The 19,253-nt window shown below is 38.4% G+C and overlaps 1 protein-coding gene across 4 annotated transcripts in view; it reads left to right on the top strand.

Annotated features, from left to right (window-relative positions):
• LOC137254047 (uncharacterized) overlaps window positions 1-19,253 on the top strand; it is an 876,523-nt gene that overhangs the window by 212,797 nt on the left and 644,473 nt on the right. For all 4 annotated transcript variants that reach the window (XM_067791726.1, XM_067791728.1, XM_067791729.1 and 1 more), the window contains exon 2: window positions 14,571-15,267. The gene's annotated coding sequence lies outside the window, so the exon portion shown is untranslated. The remainder of the gene's footprint in view (window positions 1-14,570; window positions 15,268-19,253) is intronic.

Below are 19,253 nucleotides of genomic sequence, written 5' to 3'. Positions count from 1 at the left end.
TTTCTTAAGTGCTTCATTCTCCTCTTTCAGCACGCCGAGTGCATTAAGAACATTGGTGTTGACTTCTCTTAGCGCAATTATCTCTTCATATAGCAACTGAAGAGTGATTGCTTTGTTACTGCTGTCGGAGTTTTCGTTAGGTTGTTGACCCGTGTATTTGTCTATCTGCTGTTTTTGATTATTTGTGTTGGTATTAGACGCAATGTTTTCTTTAGCATTGCCTTGCCCATTTGCATTACCTGAAGTTGCTTTCGCGGACAGTTGTTGTTGACGATCTGGAACAATATCATGAAATTGGGAAAGAGTAACTAAGAAAATTGTAATACGAAAACTCGAGATTAATTGGTATACGGTCCCAAAACCCAACATACATTTGTGTAAACCAAGCGTTGATCTAGGCTCATTGAGCAGAAAGAGGAGGCTGGTAGAAAAATATACAGGGGTTTTACAGCAACGAAGCTTCAATGAATCAAACCTTACAAACTTACCTGATTTCTTCCTATTTTGTCTTAAGGCGTTACCCTTGTTTTTACTTTTACCCTCACTTTGCATCTTCCTAACAACATCATATTTGCTATATAGGAACCCCAGTATTTGTTTTGCAATTTTGTAGATATCCTTTTCTATTTATCTGCCCATGCAATAGGTATGAGGAGACGTCGACAGTGGTCACCGAGGAATCCTATCTGGTATGTACAGATCGATCAAGAACGTTAGATTTTTTAGAAGAAACGTTGAATGTTTGGTCTCCAGCCAGTGGGTAATACGTGAGTGATCTTACCGGTAATTGGAATGAACGTAGCTTCGACTATATTCTAAGATTTTGGTATTAGCCCCATTGAGAAAATTACCTTATGTAATGAGCAGTCAAAGGCAGGAATCTCGAAGAACTTTCAAGTTGTGCAGGAATAAAATCATCTTCCCAGAAAACAAAGAATTAATGGCCCACATAAGCTGGCTTTTTTGCAGTGGAGATCACAAGAACTTTGTGCGAAGAAATCAGCAAAATGTTGTCTAAAAGAAAGAAGAAATTTAGCGGTATTCATCCACCAGCCACGAGCCTTGGGGATTCATTGAGATTTCCCACGTTTCCGAGAAATTTCTCCACAAATTTTGCTTGTCTTTCCCTAATTCGGATTTGAAAATCCCCATATGTCGAACTACAATTTAATTCAGATAAATTACTTTTCTACATAACACGTGGCACCGCCCGTTTAAAAAAAATGTCTACCCATTTCCTTTTAAAATAAAACTTGATAAGTGAAATATCATTGATTCAAAACCATTTTTTGCTAAGTTATAGATTATTATTCTAGTCTACAACCCTTTTAAACTTGTTTTATATCTAAGTTGCCGTGGTTTTTAACCGATCCCGTCCATTTTTACTAGAAATATTTTCTGCTATAAGGAAAATATGTGTACACAATTTCATTACCATATGTTAATTTTTTTTCGAGTTATGGCTCCCGAAACATAGAAAATTGCTTAGTCATAAAAGGGGCGGTCCCACGCCCATTTTTTTTTAATTTGAGGTTTTACCTATTTATTTTTATAAATCCACTTTGAAAATGAAACACCATTGATATAAAGCTCTTTTTTGCAAAGATATATCGTATTTTATTCGTCCACGACACTTTTGTTGTTGTTGCAGTGCTTCGACCCACGTAATAGTTGCGACCGATCACAAATTGTCAACAATATCCTCTAACGGAAGTCCAAGGAAACTTGCTGTTTCGACAGGGGTGGACCCTAATGAAAGGGGTGTTAGAGGCGTTGGTTCCACATTCCAGTTAAAGAGATGGTTGGTGTCATGTGGGGACACATTGCAAGCGGGCATTCATTTTGTATATTGGGGTTGATTCTGGATAGGTAAGAGTTTAACTTCTTACAGTATCCACAATGAAGTTGAGCTAGAGTGACTCGCGTTTACCTGGGGAGTATGCGTTCCTCTTCCGCAAGTTTTGGGTACTTTTCTTTGAGTACTGGATTTACCGGGCAATTCCTGGCATAAAGGTCCGACGTCTGTTTGTGGAGTTCACCAAGGACCTGCTTGTGTTTTTTGCTTCATACGGCTGAGCTCTCAGGTGCCATATTTACTCAAAATGCTTACGGATATGACTCCTTAGGCCCCTAGGCGGTGTTGGCTTATCAGTCAGATGTCTGCTGGGATGCCCAGGTTTCAGGGTATTCAACAGGAACTGTTTGGTTAGCATCTCATTTCTCCCCCTGATGGTGAGTGTTCTCGCCTCATTATGTAGATGGTGTTCTAGGGACATAAGAAGACAGACCGTGGCGGTTCTGAGAGCAGTATTTTGGCAGGCCTGTAGCTTCTTCCAGAGGGTAGTTTTTAGGCTTGGCGACCATATAGGAGACGCGTTGCATGCAATCGGCTGGCCAATTGCTTTGTATGTGGTAAAAAGCGTTTCTTTGTCTTTTCCCCAAGTACTGACAGCAAGGGATTTGAAGATTTTATTACGGCTCTGGATTTTCAGTACAATTGCGGCTGCGTGCTCACCAAAATATAGATCCTGATCAAACGTCACACCCAAGATTTTGCGGTGTAGGACAGTCGGTAGCGTAGTGCCAACGACGTGGATATTCAAAATGGTCAACATTTGGGACGTCCATATTGTAAACAAGGTCGCGGAAGATTTAGTCGGTGATAATGCCAGGCTTCGCGAGGCGAAAAAACTGGAGAGATCAGGGAGTTAGCCGTTTATACTGTTGCAAAGCTCATCGATCTGTGGGCCTGGGCCTGTGACCATTATTGTGCAGTCATCGGCGTAGGAAACGATAGTAACTCCTTCTGGTGGCGAAGGTAGCTTAGATATGTAGAAAGGCATGTGCTAAATATTTGAAACCCTCTTTCCCTAGCCTTTTAAGCATCGGCATGGCTATGCCGTCTGGGCCCACTGCTTTGGATGGTTTAGCATTACCGATGGAATCCTCAACCTCTTTGGTGGGATTGGTAATTGGTGACGCGCTGAGTTTATGTTTATGTGCATGTCTGTTGGCCCTCCGTCTATCTTTGTCGACCGCAGAATGCATTGTATATTGTCGGCAGAAAGCGCTCGCGCATTTTTTCGCATCCGACAGCACTTTATCGCCAAAAGTGATGGAAACTTTTTCATTGTGCCTAGACGGATTCGATAGGGACTTTACGGTTACAACCGCTTAGGTACTCTTCCCATTTCGCCCGCTTGTGTTCATTCACAAGCAATTCGATGCGTTGGTTTATATCTCTTATTTGGGGGTCACCGGAATCGAGCTGTCTTAAAAGGTCACGTTCTCTAGCTAAATTTGCGGCCTCCTCCGGGAAGTGGGGCCGAATTTCGGGAATTCTACCGGCGGGAATGAAAAGAGCCGAGGCGGATTCAATGACCTTGCGGAAAGCACGCTCCCCTTGGCGGGCATCAGTCGGGATAGGGAGGGCAGCGAAGTGGTTGTTTGTAAAGGATTTGTATTCGCCCCACTTTCCTTTTTTAAAGTTTATGAAAGTGCGTTTTTATGTGATGATGAAATCTGCGGTACGCTCGAGCGAAATAAGTATAGGCAGGTGGTCGGATGCCAATGTTACCATCGGCTGCAAGTTGACGCATTTTACGAGTTCTTCGCTTACGACTGAAATATCCGGCGAACTGTGACAGCCTCCTACCATACGTATGGGGGCGTCTCCGTTTATTCTGCAGAACGTCGTTTCTTCTACTTGATCCACCAACATCTCACCCCTACTGTCCGCCCGCAAGTTTGAATGCCATAGATCGTGATGGGCATTGAAATCGCCTAAGATAATGCGATTGTTGCCAGTGAGTAAGGCGCTGATATTCGGGCGGTATCCACTGGGGCAACAGGTAGCAGGAGGGATGTAGATGTTGATGATTTATATTTTTGCATCGCCTGACCGGACAGATAAACCTTGACGTTCTAAGACACTGTCCCTGCGGCCGATGTCGGGATCAAATATATGATATTGCACAGAGTGGTGTACGATAAACGCGAGGCCGCCACTATTTCCGCTCTCGCGATCTCTTCTGTGGACATTATACCCAGAACAGGTCTGCAGAGCAGATCTTGCTGTCAGTTTAGTCTCTTGAATCGCAGTAATGCGGATGTTGTGCCGCTTCATGAAATCGCCTATCTCCGTAATCTTCCCATTTAATCCATTACAGGTTAACTGCAGAATTCTGAAGTGCATAGGGGGAGACGTCGTCACTCTGGGAGTAAGTGACGGGTGACTACGCCTGGGTTGTGGAAGGCTAGGACGCAACTGCTGTTGTTCCCCTGGGACTGGACGTCAGCATTGGGGGACCCGGTGTATTTGGGTATGCGGCCTGGCAACATGACGCAATGAAACCCGTCGGAGGGTTGCCGTCGCGGAGATCAGAACATCTAGGAAAGTGGCACCGTTCATGGCAGGAGCTGCATTGGGCGAATGTCGCAAACATATATATTCTGTGCTGGCAAACGGTGCAGAGGGAGGTAGGGACTAAGAGTCTGTTTCCCTGACCTACACAATTGCCACGACCCTTTTAAAAATCGTTTATATAAAAGTGGGCGTGGTCCTTAACCAATTTCGTTAATTTTTCTTCAAAGCATTCCTTATAGTAAAGGCAACCTCTCTGCCGAATTTTGTTACGATAGGTTTAACAATTTTTGATTTATGATTAATAATATTTGTAAAATTGATTTTATCGCAAGTAGGCGGTGCCACGCCCATTTAAAAATTTTTTTTATCAAGCGTCTCAATATCAGTCCACACGTCAAATTTCAATATTCTAGGTACATTATTTACTAAATATTCAGGTTTTTTGTGTGTTTCCAAAATGTTATATATATAAAAAGTGGGCGTGGTTATCATCCCATTTCGCTCATTTTCAATACCAATCTATTCTGGGTCCAGATAAGCTCGTGTACCAAATTTGGTGAAGATATCTCAATATCCGTGTTAACGGACAAAGGGCCGGACGGACGGGCTTGGCTCAATCAGACTTTTTTCGATACTAATAATTTTGATATATGGAAGTCTATATCTACCTCGATTCCTTTATACGTGTACAACCAACCGTTATCCAATCAAAGTTAATATATTCTGTGTGCAAAGCACGCTGAATATAAAAAAATGTCGGCTGTATTTGCACATACATAACCCCTAAGAGGGATCTTCTTTCAATTTATTGGGCAATATAACTACCCATCAATAAGTTTTATTATTTCATTTGCTTGAAAGCGTGCGAAATCTACTCCTAATATAATGTTCTACACTTTTCGCTATTAAAAAGCGCATAGAAATTATTCAAAGAGATTTTTACAACACAATTAAACTTGTAATTATATTTGCCATTGCTTTCAGCTTCATCATCGGCAACACTTCAAAGCAATCACTCTGCAGAATCCTTAAGTCTTTCCTACAATATTAAATTAGCCGTATATTTTCAGAGAAGAGACAACTTGGCAGAATTGTAAATATGGCTTTATGTGTATGTGTGTGTGTGTGAGTGTGGCATAAGTTAGTTAGGTGTACTTGTATTGTATGCGTAATATGCAACGTTTCAAGCAATTAATTTCTAAGGTATTTTATGACTACAGAATATTGCGCAAGTAAGTAAAAAACATATTTATGTTTAAGAAAGCAAACGCGGAATATATTGTGTAAGCATTATTTTGTAAAAACAAGTGTGTATGTGTGACTCGCATGAAGCCAATAAATCACATTAACAGTTGACGTGCTGTTATTGGAAGTGCCAGTGAAGAAATACTTTTTCACTTCTATTTTGTATTTGCGCTCTTGAAGTCTATAATTGCATTAACGTATGAGATTGGCAGGCGAAAATTCGAAAATTGAGGGGAGCATTATATGAAGCTGCTTGTTTTAGTTGGCTCATTATTTCAATAAAAATGTCACCGTCAACAAAAAAATTGATGAATGGAAAATTTCAATGAAAATTGTTGTGAGATGCAAAAATAAGACAACTAAGTATTTTTCAGAGTTCAACATACTGACATGTGAACGTTCGGTAGTAAATACAGGATTTATATGAAGAGTGAATATAAAGTACTCGGTTCTAAAAAAGTACAAAGCTATAAAAAGTTCTTGGTACTGAAAACAGACCCGGATCCAAAAGAGCTCCCAGTTTGTAAGAGAAAAGTACTCTGTTGAGAAAAACTTTCCGTTGGGAAAATGCACTCGGTCGGATCCGGAAACGTACTCGGTTCCGAAAAAGTTCCGTTTTTAAAAAGGACCCCGATATGAAAGTTACCCGAAAATGCGAAAATGTACTGGGTTTTTAAAAAAGTAATTGAATCCAAAAAACTAAAAAGTACCCAGTTCTAAAAATTCCGGTTTTTAAAAAACTATACGGCTATAAAAAATACCCAATTCTGAAAAAGTACACGAATCCGAAATTTACCGGTTCTGAAAAAGAACCCGGATCCAAAAGAGTTCCTTGTTTTTAAAGGGTACGACTCAGAAAAGGTTCCCGATTGTGAAAATTTATAAAATTCCTTGGTTTTAAAATTTACCCGTATGCGCAAAGTACTTATTTACCGGTACTGAAAATATAATCGGATGCAAAAATGTACTGAGTTTAAAAGAAGTTACTGATTCCGAAAAATAACCCGGTTCTGAAAGAGTACCCTGTGCTGACAAAGTCCGGGCCCTTTAAAAACTATCTGGCTATTAAAAAAACCCAATTCTGAAAAAGTACGCGGATTCGAAAAAGTATCCGGTATCCCAGTATCTAAAAAAACAACCTGGGTCCGAGAGAGTTTTGGTTCTGAAAAATACTCGTATCCGAAAAAGTACCCAGTCCCAAAAAAGTTCCCGGAGCCGCAGAAGTATCCGAATCTTAAAATGTACCCGGTTCTAAAAACTGTCCAGATTCGAGATAGTGCCAGCTTTCGAAAAAGTACCCATATCCGAAAAATAACCCGTTCCGACAAAGCACCTGAATTTGAAAAAGTACCTAGTTCTAATCAAGTACCCGGATCCGCAAACTAACTCTGTTTTTTAAAAGTACCTGTCTCCTCAAAACTACCCGGTCGAAAAAAAATACCAAGTTTTGAAAAGAACCGGTTCTGAAAACGTACGGTTCTAAACGAGACCAAATGGTGAATCTAAACCATTATCAACCCCCTTGAACGTACTTAAAATTTATGAGTTATTGAACTTGAAGGTTGAAATTTTTATTGTATAAAATTTTCTGAAGAAAAATTAGTTCTAAATAAAACCCTTTTATCTTTTCTTCTTTTTCAGACAACCCATAACCTTGAGAGAGGACATTCGCGCTACACATCAGCACAAGTGCGCACAGCCGCCTAAGCGGTGTTGAATTGGATTTAATCCTACTTAATTATGGAGCCGCACAATCAAAAATGTCTCATTTGAAAGCAAAACGAATGCTTGGCAGATAAGACAAATGTAAATTTAATAACGACAGTAAACTATTTTATCTAAAGCGATATGCAGATAAGTCATAAAATGGCGCATTGCAAAACAAACAAAAATATTAAATAAAAGCAAACGAAGATAGCAAAAAGGTGGGCGGGAGCGAGAGAAAGCGCTGCAAATTTTAACAAAAAGTGGCTGACGATGTAGCAAAATGTGAGCTCGTAAAATGAAAGCGGCGACTGATGAAATAATAATAAGAACTAACAAATTTTAATAGGAAAATGAAAAATAAACAATGACAAAAAATAAAAACTAAAGCAACAAGCGAACTTTGCAGCGTCAATGGGTCTGCACGCACTATGCGTTGGCCGCGCAATATTATGTCGGAAGGCAACGTTCAATCTGGATTGACCATAATTTGTGTGTGTGTTAGTGTAGTTGTGACCCCTGCTGTACTATTATTGTATTTATAGTGTTTCGCTTTATCTAATAGATGGAACTATTCACGAAGATTATCGAAATACTCAAAGGAAGTCGGAGGAAACTGGCCATTTGAACAAGACTATAGCCTAGAAGCATTACTGTTAGAGGCTCTGTTATGGTTGGTGCTCTTTTGGAGCATATTGCATGTGACGGCTGTGATTATGGAGCCAGAGTTTAAACTGTTAGTGTCCATATCGAAGTTGAGCCAGAGTACCCGCGACTCCCTTGAAAATCTGTTTTCCTCCTCTACGAAAGTTGGGGACTGAGCAGGTCTTCAGTGAACTCCACAAATAGGCGTCGGACCTCTATGTCAGGAATTGCCCGGCGAATCCTGTACTAAAAGAACAACACGCTAAACTTGCAGAACAGGAAAACACACTCCCTAGGGAAACGCGAGTCAATCTAGCTCTACTTCGATCTGGATACTGTAACAAGTTAAACTCTTACCTATCCAGAATCAACCATGATATACAAAATGTATGCCCCGTTTGCAATTTGCCACCACATGACGCCAACCATCTCTTTCATTGTAATGTGGAACCTACGCCTCTAACATGCCTCTCATTATGGTCAACCCCTGTTGAAACAGCAAGTTTCCTTGGACTCCCTTTAGAGGATTTTTATGACAATTTGTGATCAGTCACACCTATTGGATGGGGCGAAGCACTGCTACAACAACAACAACTACAACTAAGCTCTGAAAGCGGGGTTCACCAAACGTGACTCGGAAAAGAGATTTAACTTAAAGGCATCCGACTGCTAGGGAGAAGAGATTATTCCTCATTTTTTAAAATATGCCGATGAGCGACTAGCCGATGATTAAAGACAAAACAAGCGGTAGAACGGTTTCTAATGTATTTGCTACTAGCAACAGGATATATATAGCGCGATAAGCCTCTCTCCGAATAGCTGGTATTGGCTTTAGTAGCGGAACAACCCTTGTCGATTTCAATTTTTTCAAGATTGATAAAGAAGAACGGTGTAAATTTTAAAACTTGTGTTAGGTAGCTGACTCCCTCTTCGCCAAAGTATTTTGAAATCGTTTAGTTACCGACGGTACAAAATACTCGCAAATTACTTCAAGTGGGATAGCATTATATCGCCGTTGTCTGAGTTCCATATTGAAATACCTGATTTATGGGTTTATTTGGTTAAGTTGTCCCACAAGATTATGCTCTCTCGCTTAGAGTAAAACTTTTTCTACAAAATGATTTTCAGTATTCTACCTGCATATACAAGGCGACCCGGTGGCGACTCAATGGACTTCGGAGCTTCAGTTTCCGTTGGAGTTGGAAAGGAAGACTTAAGAACGCTCCGAAATATGTGAAAAGAGTATGAGGAGCATGTGGTTGGATATTATGTGCGTTACAATAACAAAAATTAAGCTATTTCCGATCTTGAGTATTGGTAGAGTGGGAAACGATGAGAAGGAAGTATTTTCTTAGGGCTTTAAGAGGAGTTTAAGTTTGATATCGCCCGACTGAAGTGAATTTCTAGATTAGTGTCCCTGCGGTCGGTTTCAGAGCAAAATAAATGCGAGACCGCCTATAATTCCCCCCCCCCCCCCCCCCCTGATCTTTCCAAGTAGCCTTATAGACATCGCAAGGTTCCTCTCTATCGACATGCTCTGTGATCTTTCAATCAGTTTCTAAAACCCTTCTGTAATTTCAGACATGTATTGCCGCAATCAAGGGGCGCGGCCAAGCTTTTAAATTAAGAAATCGCATTTTAAGAGTCGAATTTTTAAATGCATTAGGGAGTACAGGGATCTACTGAGGATCCAGCGAAACAGCACGGTTGAAAAGTCCTAGCAAGGGGAAACATAGTCCAGGAATTAATAAAGAGAACGGGGAATGGTAACGTAATAGTGAGGAGTCCCTTGAGGTGCTTTTCGATACACATTTCCCATCGGGAGATTGTTGAGAAGAGCCAGCAGAGAGCACTCATACCAAGATCGAATGGGAAGTGAAGACGTTTTCTAAATTTAAATCGCCGGTCCCAGATGGTATATTCCCGGCCATGCTACAAGTTTCAAGAAGAGCGGTCCTGGAATGGCGTAAAATAATATTCGATGGGTGCATAAGACTGAATCATATACTGCACTCTTGGAGAACTGCTCGTGTAGCTTTCCTACCAAATAAGGGGAAGATCGGTCACATGTATCTCAAAGACTATAGGCCCATTAGCTTAACATCATTTCTGTTCAAAACCTTTGAGAGGCTGATAGATGTGTACATAAAGTCCAACGTGGATGAAAAGCTGCTCTCACAACACAACATGCGTACACCAAAGGCAAGTCGGTAGACACCGCATTGCATAGGGTGGTAATAAGCATAGAGAAAGTCCTGGAATATAAGGAATATGCTCAAGTAGTCTTCCTAGGTATTACCGGGACTTTCAATAATGTTTCTAAATGGGCGATTATGTATGGTTTTAATAGCCTTAGATTAATTACATTACATCCAGCCTTAACCAGATGGATCGGCTGCATGTTAAATTGCAGGAAGATTACATCAGGGGTACTATCACCTCTGCTGTGGACGCTGGTCATAAACCAACTGTTCAGGTGATTCGATTAGGGACCTGTAAAACTTACGGCTTACGCAGATGACGTTGCAATTGTCATAAGTAGAAAGTGCCTTCCAGCAATTAGCTCTTTGATGGATTGGGCGTTTCGGGATACTCATACCTGGGCACCTAATGTCGGGTTGAAAGTCAACGCGGAGAAGACGGATATGGTCTGGTTTACAAAGAGGTACAAGGTCCCAAATTGGACCAGGCCTAAGTTAGTAGGGGTGACCTTACAAGAGAAACCTTGCACAATTATCTAGGAATCATCCTAGACAGTAAGCTGTCATGGAAGCACAACGTGGAGGAGAGGGTGAAGAAGGCCTCAACGGCACTTTATGCACGCAAAAGAATGCTGGGGTGTACGTGGGTTTATCGCCCTATCTTTCTCATTGGGTTTTTACAGCGATTGTAAGCCCTATTCTATACTATGGAGTTCTTGTTTGATGGAAAGCCATACAAAAAACCACCTACCTCAAAAAATTAGAGGGGGTATGCAGACTATCAATGTTTAGCATTACGGGAGCCCTGAAAACAACCCCGACGGCTGCACTGTATGCCATTCTGCACATTCCACCTGTAGACTTGGTAGCAAAGAACATAGCGTCAACAACTGCGATCAGGCTCGATGCCTCGGGGCTGGTTGAGCGCCAACCATACGGTCATAGTAGTATAGCGTCGTCAATCATAAGACGAACAGACTACCTGATTCCCTATCTGCGCTTCGAGGGAGATCTTAAGGCCACAATAGAGGTGGACGGTTGGTGCAAAGGTGCTCAAATGGCGGAATAGGCCACAGATGATTCCAAAGTAGTGGAAGGAGTACGGTCTGCGGGATACTGTGCTGATCCGTAAATAAACAGATCCTACGGGCTTCCGGATTACTGTAGCGTTTTCCAAGCGGAAATAGTAGGCGTAACCAAAGCAGTAGAATCACTGTAAGATAATAGCTTAAGCTGCAACCGTGTTAACTTTTATATCGACAGTCAACCAGCAATTAAGGCAATAATCTCGCACAGCACAGCATCTAAATCCGTGTTAGAGTGTAAGCAGTCTCTGGAGAAAATCGAGACAGGGAGAAGCATACATCTATATTGGGTCCCAGGCATATGAGAATAGATGGGAACGAAAAAGCAGGGCTGTAAAGTGTCGAAGATTATGTGTATGTCCTACAACCTTAGACTCACAAATTTGTTTGCATCATTAATAAAATAATTAAAAAAAATTTTTTAAGTTAAACGGTTTTATTGAAAACAATACTTACATGAAGTAATAATAACACGAAAAGCTAGAAAATAATTAGGTAGGTCCTAGGTACTAGTCATCACACTCCTTATCAATCTATGGCGTTGATCAGACAATTAAATAAAAGCGTTGGGCGCGTGAAATTTCTAAAAATGTGACTGATTAAGGTTCAGTTAGTTTTACTTATGACTATCAGTAGAAATATGACGCGTCCAACGCTTTTATTTAATTGTCTGATCAACGCCCTAGATTGATAAGGAGTGTGATGACTAGTACCTAGGACCTACCTAATTATTTTCTAGATTTTCGTATTATTATTACTTCATGTAAGTATTGTTTTCAATAAAACCGTTTAACTTAAAAAATTTTTTTAATTATTTTATTTTCAAGTTTTTAGTCTTTATTTAATTGCGTATTATTTCTCATTCTATTTAGTTCATTTAGTGACTCATTATCACAAGGATTCTTTCCTGACAATTTGTTACAACCTAAGTCCTCAATACATAATCCTTCCAAAGACTTTACTCGACTCTGCGCCACGTATGCTTGTCCCTCCTCCAACTCCAAAATATTTTGATGTCACTTCTACCGGACTGTATGCAATATTTGTTCCAAATATGAGCCAAATCGGGCATCATAGGTCGCTTTCTATTCATGTATCTATGTATTATGTGTTCCAAGTATGGGCAAAATCGGACCACAAATATGATTTCTGTGAATATCTCGATCCTTCCGCCACCTAGCGACGATTTTTTTGATAGGTCGCTTTCAATTCTTGTATGTATTAAGTGTTCCAAATATGAGCCAAATCGGGCCACAAATACGATTTTTGTGAATATCTCAATCCGTGCGCCACCTAGCGGCGATTTTTTCATAGGTCGCTTTCTATTCTCGTATGTATTATGTGTTCCAAATATGAGCCCAATCGGTCGACAAATACGATTTTTGCGAATATCTCGATCCATGCGCCACCTAGCGGCGATTTTTTTCTTATTATTGCATTGTCATCGGGTTCTGAACTATATTCCAAGTTTCATGCTTGTAGCTTATCGGGATGTTACTTAAATTTCAATTACAAGATTCGTTCACAACGGCCGTGCAGCCGTGCATGCGGCCATGCGGCCTGTCAACTCAAGCTAAATAAAACCGTTTAAAAATAGTGGACTGTGGACTCACATACATATAAGTTAGGCTTGGTCAGTGATATCAGATGTAGGAAGTGCGGGTAGGAGGAAGAAACGATCGAGCACTGCGCTTGCCAGGCTAAGACTCCAGCTATTAGGAATGATACACCTGTAAGATCTAGAAGCAGCAAGTGGCTTAAGTCCTAGAAAGCTTCTAGTATTTGTCAAGAGGACGGAGGTATTTTATAACATAGGTCCTGTTTTTTGATAGGGTTTTTCAGTTTGGTCGTTAAAATAAACTTCTGGTAACACTACGGACTAATTCAGTCTATGTGAGGTCCTCATAGACAGGCCAGTTCAACCTAACCTAGAAGAATTCGTTACTATGTGGATGGTATAAGGCTAGATAGCATAAAACTTGCCGTCGCTGAGCACAATTTGGGAAAGTGATATCGTCGTAGGCACGAACTGCTCTGTTCCGATTTCTCTCAGGACTTTATTATCTACTGGCATATTTGGCACATAGTCAGACGAAATTTTTAGAGGAGATTCTTGTGGTTACTCGGAATTTTTAGGGCTGTAAGAAATTATTTTTTTAATTTTATTGTACGGAAAATCCATGTCAGTTTGGATCAAATTATTGATATGTTTTTATGCCCCATATACTAATCCCTAGATAATTATGAAGAGTGCCGGGACAACGCCCCTATCAGGAAAAATTTTACTATATCAGTGCAGGCATCCAATATTTGGTGTAGATATTCAATAAATTAGGGAGCTTAAGTGGAAGTTAGAGACAGCAAGGAATAGGAGTGAGTACTCGAAAGTAAGTAATCGTGGGAGTGAGAGCTATATGTGGTTTGAGAATGAGAGGAAGATGAAGAGGGTGATGGGTATATGATACGAAAACAAAAAGTCTCGTTAGAAACGACATTTGACGGCTTTTTAAATAGAGCGATTGATGGCAAGCGACTACCACAAAATAAACTGTGTGTCAAGCAAATTTGAACGTTTCCTGCAGGCTGTATTCTTGCTTGGCTGTCTTGCGTTTAATTAAAACCTGCCGCTGCGCATGCGTGGAATGAAAATCGCCTATTTAAATAAATTCCTTTTTTTTTGCTTCGTTGTTGAGTGCATTCGCCATTTATCATTACTAAATTGCGTTGCGTGTGTGATCACATGCGAATGCGTGAGTGTCAAGGTTTTTGTGCCGCCGACTTTGAGTGGGTTGAAAGAAATTGCAATGACTACAAAACGACTCCCAAAGGAGTGTAGACAAATTTTTATGGGAATTTATTAAACAAACGCATTATGCCACAACAAACAACGCGACAAACAGCGGGTGGCGATGGCAACATATGGGCACAAAAATTATATGTACAAACATATATATGTAGTTGATATGACTTTGCAAGTGTCGAGGGAAGTTAAACAAAAAAAGTTAACAATAATCAAAGAAACAAAAAAATAAGCGCAATAAAAATAACTTCAAAGCCTGTACATTAGCTAAATTAATTTGCACATAAAATGCAGTTTTTTATGTTAATTGAAAGCGGTTGTAGCCTGAAGTGGTGCGCGCGCACGCGTATAACAACCCGCAGCGGTGGCGGCATGTTGTGCTATAAAAAATTAAAAAAAAAGAAAAAATAGTTAAATGAAAGCAGCAACAACAAAAGAGAATAATAATAAAAAATTTTAAATGAATTTCAAATACATATAAAAATATTTATTTAATTAAAATTTTCTGCTCTTTTCTCTTGCAGCTAATTAATTGGTCATTAACGCAATAAATTTTAATTTGTGAAAGGAATGCAAGCAAAAATTCGAAGAATAATACGTGAGAGCGGGAAATATTTGTGAAGAAAATTTTACACATGAAAAAAATTCCATAAAGATAAAATTAATTGAAAAAATAAAACAAGTTATTAAAAACTATTTATTAAATAAATAATCGAAAAAAATATTTTCAAAAGTGTTGCTCACATACCTGTGTGCATATTTATCTATTTATGCTTATTTAAATAATAAGTAAATACACGAAAATTGTTTACAAAAGGAGTGCACCAATATTCTATATCTACATCTGTTATGAGCTTCATATTAATACATTTTATAAATTAATAGTATTTATCTACAAATTCTGTTAAAACGCAAAGCTTTTTCTTCTTCTATGGAAATAAAAAATATGTTTTTCTTAAAAGTGCCTAGTGAGTGTTTGTTTCTGTAAATGCTAAAAGTATTTTACATTGCTTGCCAATAAAAAAAATTTACCAGCAAATATTAATAAAAAATGCCAAAATTTCAATAAAAACCAATGAAACTCTATAACAGATTTTGCATTTGAATATTTTACAAATTGGTAAAATCTGTTGAAAGAAACTGAGAAAGCTTTAAAACTAAATATAACATTAGAAGATTGCTGAAAAGTTGCTCAACAACAGCGCTGAAACCAAAGAAAAGGTAAGTGCAAACTTAAGCCTTTTTGCACAACTTGTGGAATAGCCCTAACCTTCCACACTATTTCAAAATAATTTTACTTCACACATTTTACATGGAAACTGTAATTTCCAGAAATTTAAACACAAATTTTTGTTCATTAAGATTTTTGGTACACGAAAATTACTACTTGAATTTAGATTCATACACAACAAAAACATTTAAGTTTCCTTTCTTCCTCTTTTCCTTTTTATTTTTGTCTACTCAAGCTTTTGCCTTCCTTCCCATTTCAGTTCTTTCTTTCTTGGCTTATCCCTTTCGGATTTGTGCTCCTTTATTTTCTTTTAAATTTAAATTTTACTTCTTACTCACTAAATTCATTGACAAATCCCTTTCCTTTCTTACCGCATTTTAGTTATGTTAGAGCTTCTGTTTTACACTTTAAATTTCGCTTTCCTTTTCGTTTCATAACGACTTCACATTTTGGCGAACAATATAGAAACAATCAAGAATTTTTTCTGAAATGATTCCGAAAGTAATGCTGAAATATAAAGGTGGTCATCCCAAAATGAGCCTTACGAAAAATGTATCCAAAAGACCTAGATAAGTCTCAAAATAGTTCTGTAATGATCCCAAAATAATCGTGAATTGGTTCCAAAAACACTTCCGAAATGGTGGTTAAATTGTCCCCAATCTTTTCCCGAAAACAATATTACGATAATACAGGTATGTCGCAATTCATGCCGAAATTATCAGAAGATAGTACTGAAATGACACCGAAACAGTTCTAAAATGATTCAAATTTAATCTTTAGTTGATCGTGACATAGATCCGGAACGACCACAATACGGCCTAAACAATTGTTTCTAAATGATCTCGAAACCCATAGCGATTTGACGCTTAGCGCAATCTTGAAACGCATCCCAAAATTATTCTGACAATAGTCCCAATCGTCTCAAACCTATCCCGAAGCTTGAGAGGGAAAGCTTTCGTTATTCAAAAAAAGCATCGATCTTCAGCTGCTGTACGTGGTTCCCCTTCAGTCTTGTAATGTAGCTCACCTTAGCTACATATTATATTTTTCTCAAAATCCATCAAAGGATAAAAGGATAGTAATGTGATGTCACGACCTCACTTGCTGTCTACTTAGGACTACGCTGTGATTGCTTTAGTCAGATTCATGGAGTCTTAATGCCAAGCACATTGCAGTTTAATTATTTAATGGGAAAGTCCAGTCGTAGCAGATTTGAGATTATTTAGTGCTGTCGTTGTAAACGACATTTCTGATCACGTCACTTCGGCGCCTAGGCCGACATCGGTTCTCTCGTTTTAATTTTCATTGAACTTTAAGGGCAACTTATGCAGTGCAGGTTGCAGTAGGAAACGATTGAGCTACGCTTGCCAGGTTCCAGCTGCTAAGAGTGTTAAATATCGGGTTATTATTAGTGTATTTTCTTCGTGGTATAATCGAGTTATCGAAGCGTTATAAACTTGCGAATTATAATAAAGCTAATCGATGAGTTATTGATTGTTTTATCGACGAGCTATCGGCTTTTTATCATAAAGATATCGATTTGTTCTTGTAGTGTCATCAAATTGTTAACGCGTGTTATCGAACATTTTTTATCGAAAATTTATCGATTATCTATCGAAACTTTACTTAGTATTTATCTAAAAGTAATCGATGTGGTATCAAAAGTCGTTCGCCCTTCCGCAATGATCACCAAATATTCTAAGTATATTTATTCCATGTAAGCTTCTCAGTTAACATGACTTAGCCGTCATTAACTTAAGAACGGTAAGTTGCACCAATTTAGAGAAACTAGGAAGAAGAACAGCTTTCCCGAAAACTTAATAGTTAACACTAATATTATATTAATCTTGTGTAGAATCTGATCGAAAAAATGCTCTTGAGGCTAACTGATAATAAACGTATAGTCAGGTCTAACAATGATCTCCTCCCTGATAATTGAAAGAATTTCAAGAGATTTTATATAAACAACCCTAAATTAGCTTATAACGAAATTTGTAAATGCTGCGATACATTATGTTATGTTATATAATGTTATATTATGTTTTGTTATGTTATATGGTAATATGTTATGTTATATTGTGTTATGTTTTGTTATATTATTTTTTGTTATGTTATGTTGTATTACGTTATGTGCTGTTATGTTACGTTTCCTATACTTTGTAATTTAAAAAAAAGCGAATATAATCTCAAATTATTATAAAATAAGTTATGTTATGTGGGATAATGTTATGACCAGGTACGTAAGATTGAATGTCATATGCCGTTTAACGTTATGTTATTCTGAGTTATGTTATGTGTTAGCGGTAGTGGTAGTGGTAGTGATAGTGTAAGCTCTAACTCCACTGACAGTTATAATATATTATGTATATATCCTAGCTGACGTTATGCACTACTTCATGTGCTGATATTCAGCCCAATTCTAGATATTCCCCCGGAATTTTGTTCTCTCGGATTTTTTTTTATTCCCTCCTAGGGAGAACAATGAATAGGGAACAGGAATTTCGAACTTTCAAAGTCAGCTGTTTTGTCAATTGAAATTTCGTTGCGAATTTGTTTAAATTAAGAGATAAAATAAAAACAATGCACAGTATTGCATTTCATATGGTATTCACTGAAATAAGTAATGAATAGGTGCCACAGCAATATCATCAGAGGAGCATAAGAAGAAGAAGACGGTGGGATAACACAAATCTGCTGGAGTTGCCTGCTTCCATTCAGCAATTTTCTGGCAGTCAAGTCGAGTTAAATTCGTCTTTCGTCATATCCCGAAATCTATTTAAGCCTTCTTAAAAGATTCTTACCCAATTTCTGGATGGATGCATCAAATATACCAAGAACTTTTCCGTTGCTTATGATATTCTTTTCGACTTAAATAAAGAATATTATATTAGAATGTACATATTTTAGCACACATTTGTACGAGTAACTGTTCTTTCTTAAAAGAACCAGTTTACTTTATTATTTTGATGCATTCCCTTTAATTTAAAAAGTGAAAAAGGTCCTAAGAAATGGCAGAGAAATCTCCCTCTCACTCACATTCATAATACCCCCTTTTCACAACATTGTTCAGAATAAGAGGAAAGGGAATAGTGAAAAAACTCACACGGAATTTTTATTTAGAATACGAGGAATGGGAGAAAGGAAAAAACTCGCAGAAGAATTTTTGTTTAGAATTGAGCTGATTATGATTTTAAACTCGACATCGGCGGAACTTCAGACTTAGCAATTGAAGTTGGTTTCGCCTTGCACATTCACATACAAAATTTTGCGAGGCACTATTATAAACATTCTAACTATACAAGAAAAATACTTGCTAACATATCTTGTGTCCAATTCCTCTTCTAATGCTTTGCTTAACCAAAGTTGGAAGTTGGCTACTTTTTCATGTCAGATGGTGCCAGTGTCGCTCAATCTGTGGTGTAATGAGTAGATAGCACGTACCTTTATGGAGAAAGGCATGCATAAATTGTGTTGAACGCATCTATATGAAAAGTTCATTGTGGCCCGGCCATTAATCTTGCACTGCTGTACTCAATAGTTTTTCTACGTTTATTTATTTCACTACCTTTCTATCTCTCCCTCTTTATAAATTGCTTTCTTTCAAATTACTTTCCCGTTCTTCGCTGAGCTCTCATATCTCAAAAGCTGACTCATTGTTGGCTATTTAGTATTTAATTAGAAACACCTCAACGGCAGCGCCTCCTATCGAGTGGTTGTTTAAGTACTAAGTACCTGGGAGACCTAGCTTTGCTCGGCAACGTTTCGTTGTGCTGAGAAATCTTTCTAATAGTAATCTGTGAGAAATTACAATTATTCATTTAAAGGAAAATTATTTAAAATTAAGTCGAATCATGTATAAGATTTTTTACGAAGACTTTTAACTTAAATTTTCCCCTTTAAAGCTTTAATAGAATATGAGTAAATATAGTAATATTTCGTCTAACTACCCCAACCCTAAACCGCAACCCTACTCAAA

The sequence above is a fragment of the Eurosta solidaginis genome, chromosome 5 (assembly GCF_040869045.1).
Source record: "Eurosta solidaginis isolate ZX-2024a chromosome 5, ASM4086904v1, whole genome shotgun sequence".
Taxonomy (NCBI): Eukaryota; Metazoa; Arthropoda; class Insecta; order Diptera; family Tephritidae; genus Eurosta; species Eurosta solidaginis.
Note: the sequence above shows the minus strand (reverse complement) of the source record. Positions and strands in the feature narration are given on the sequence as shown.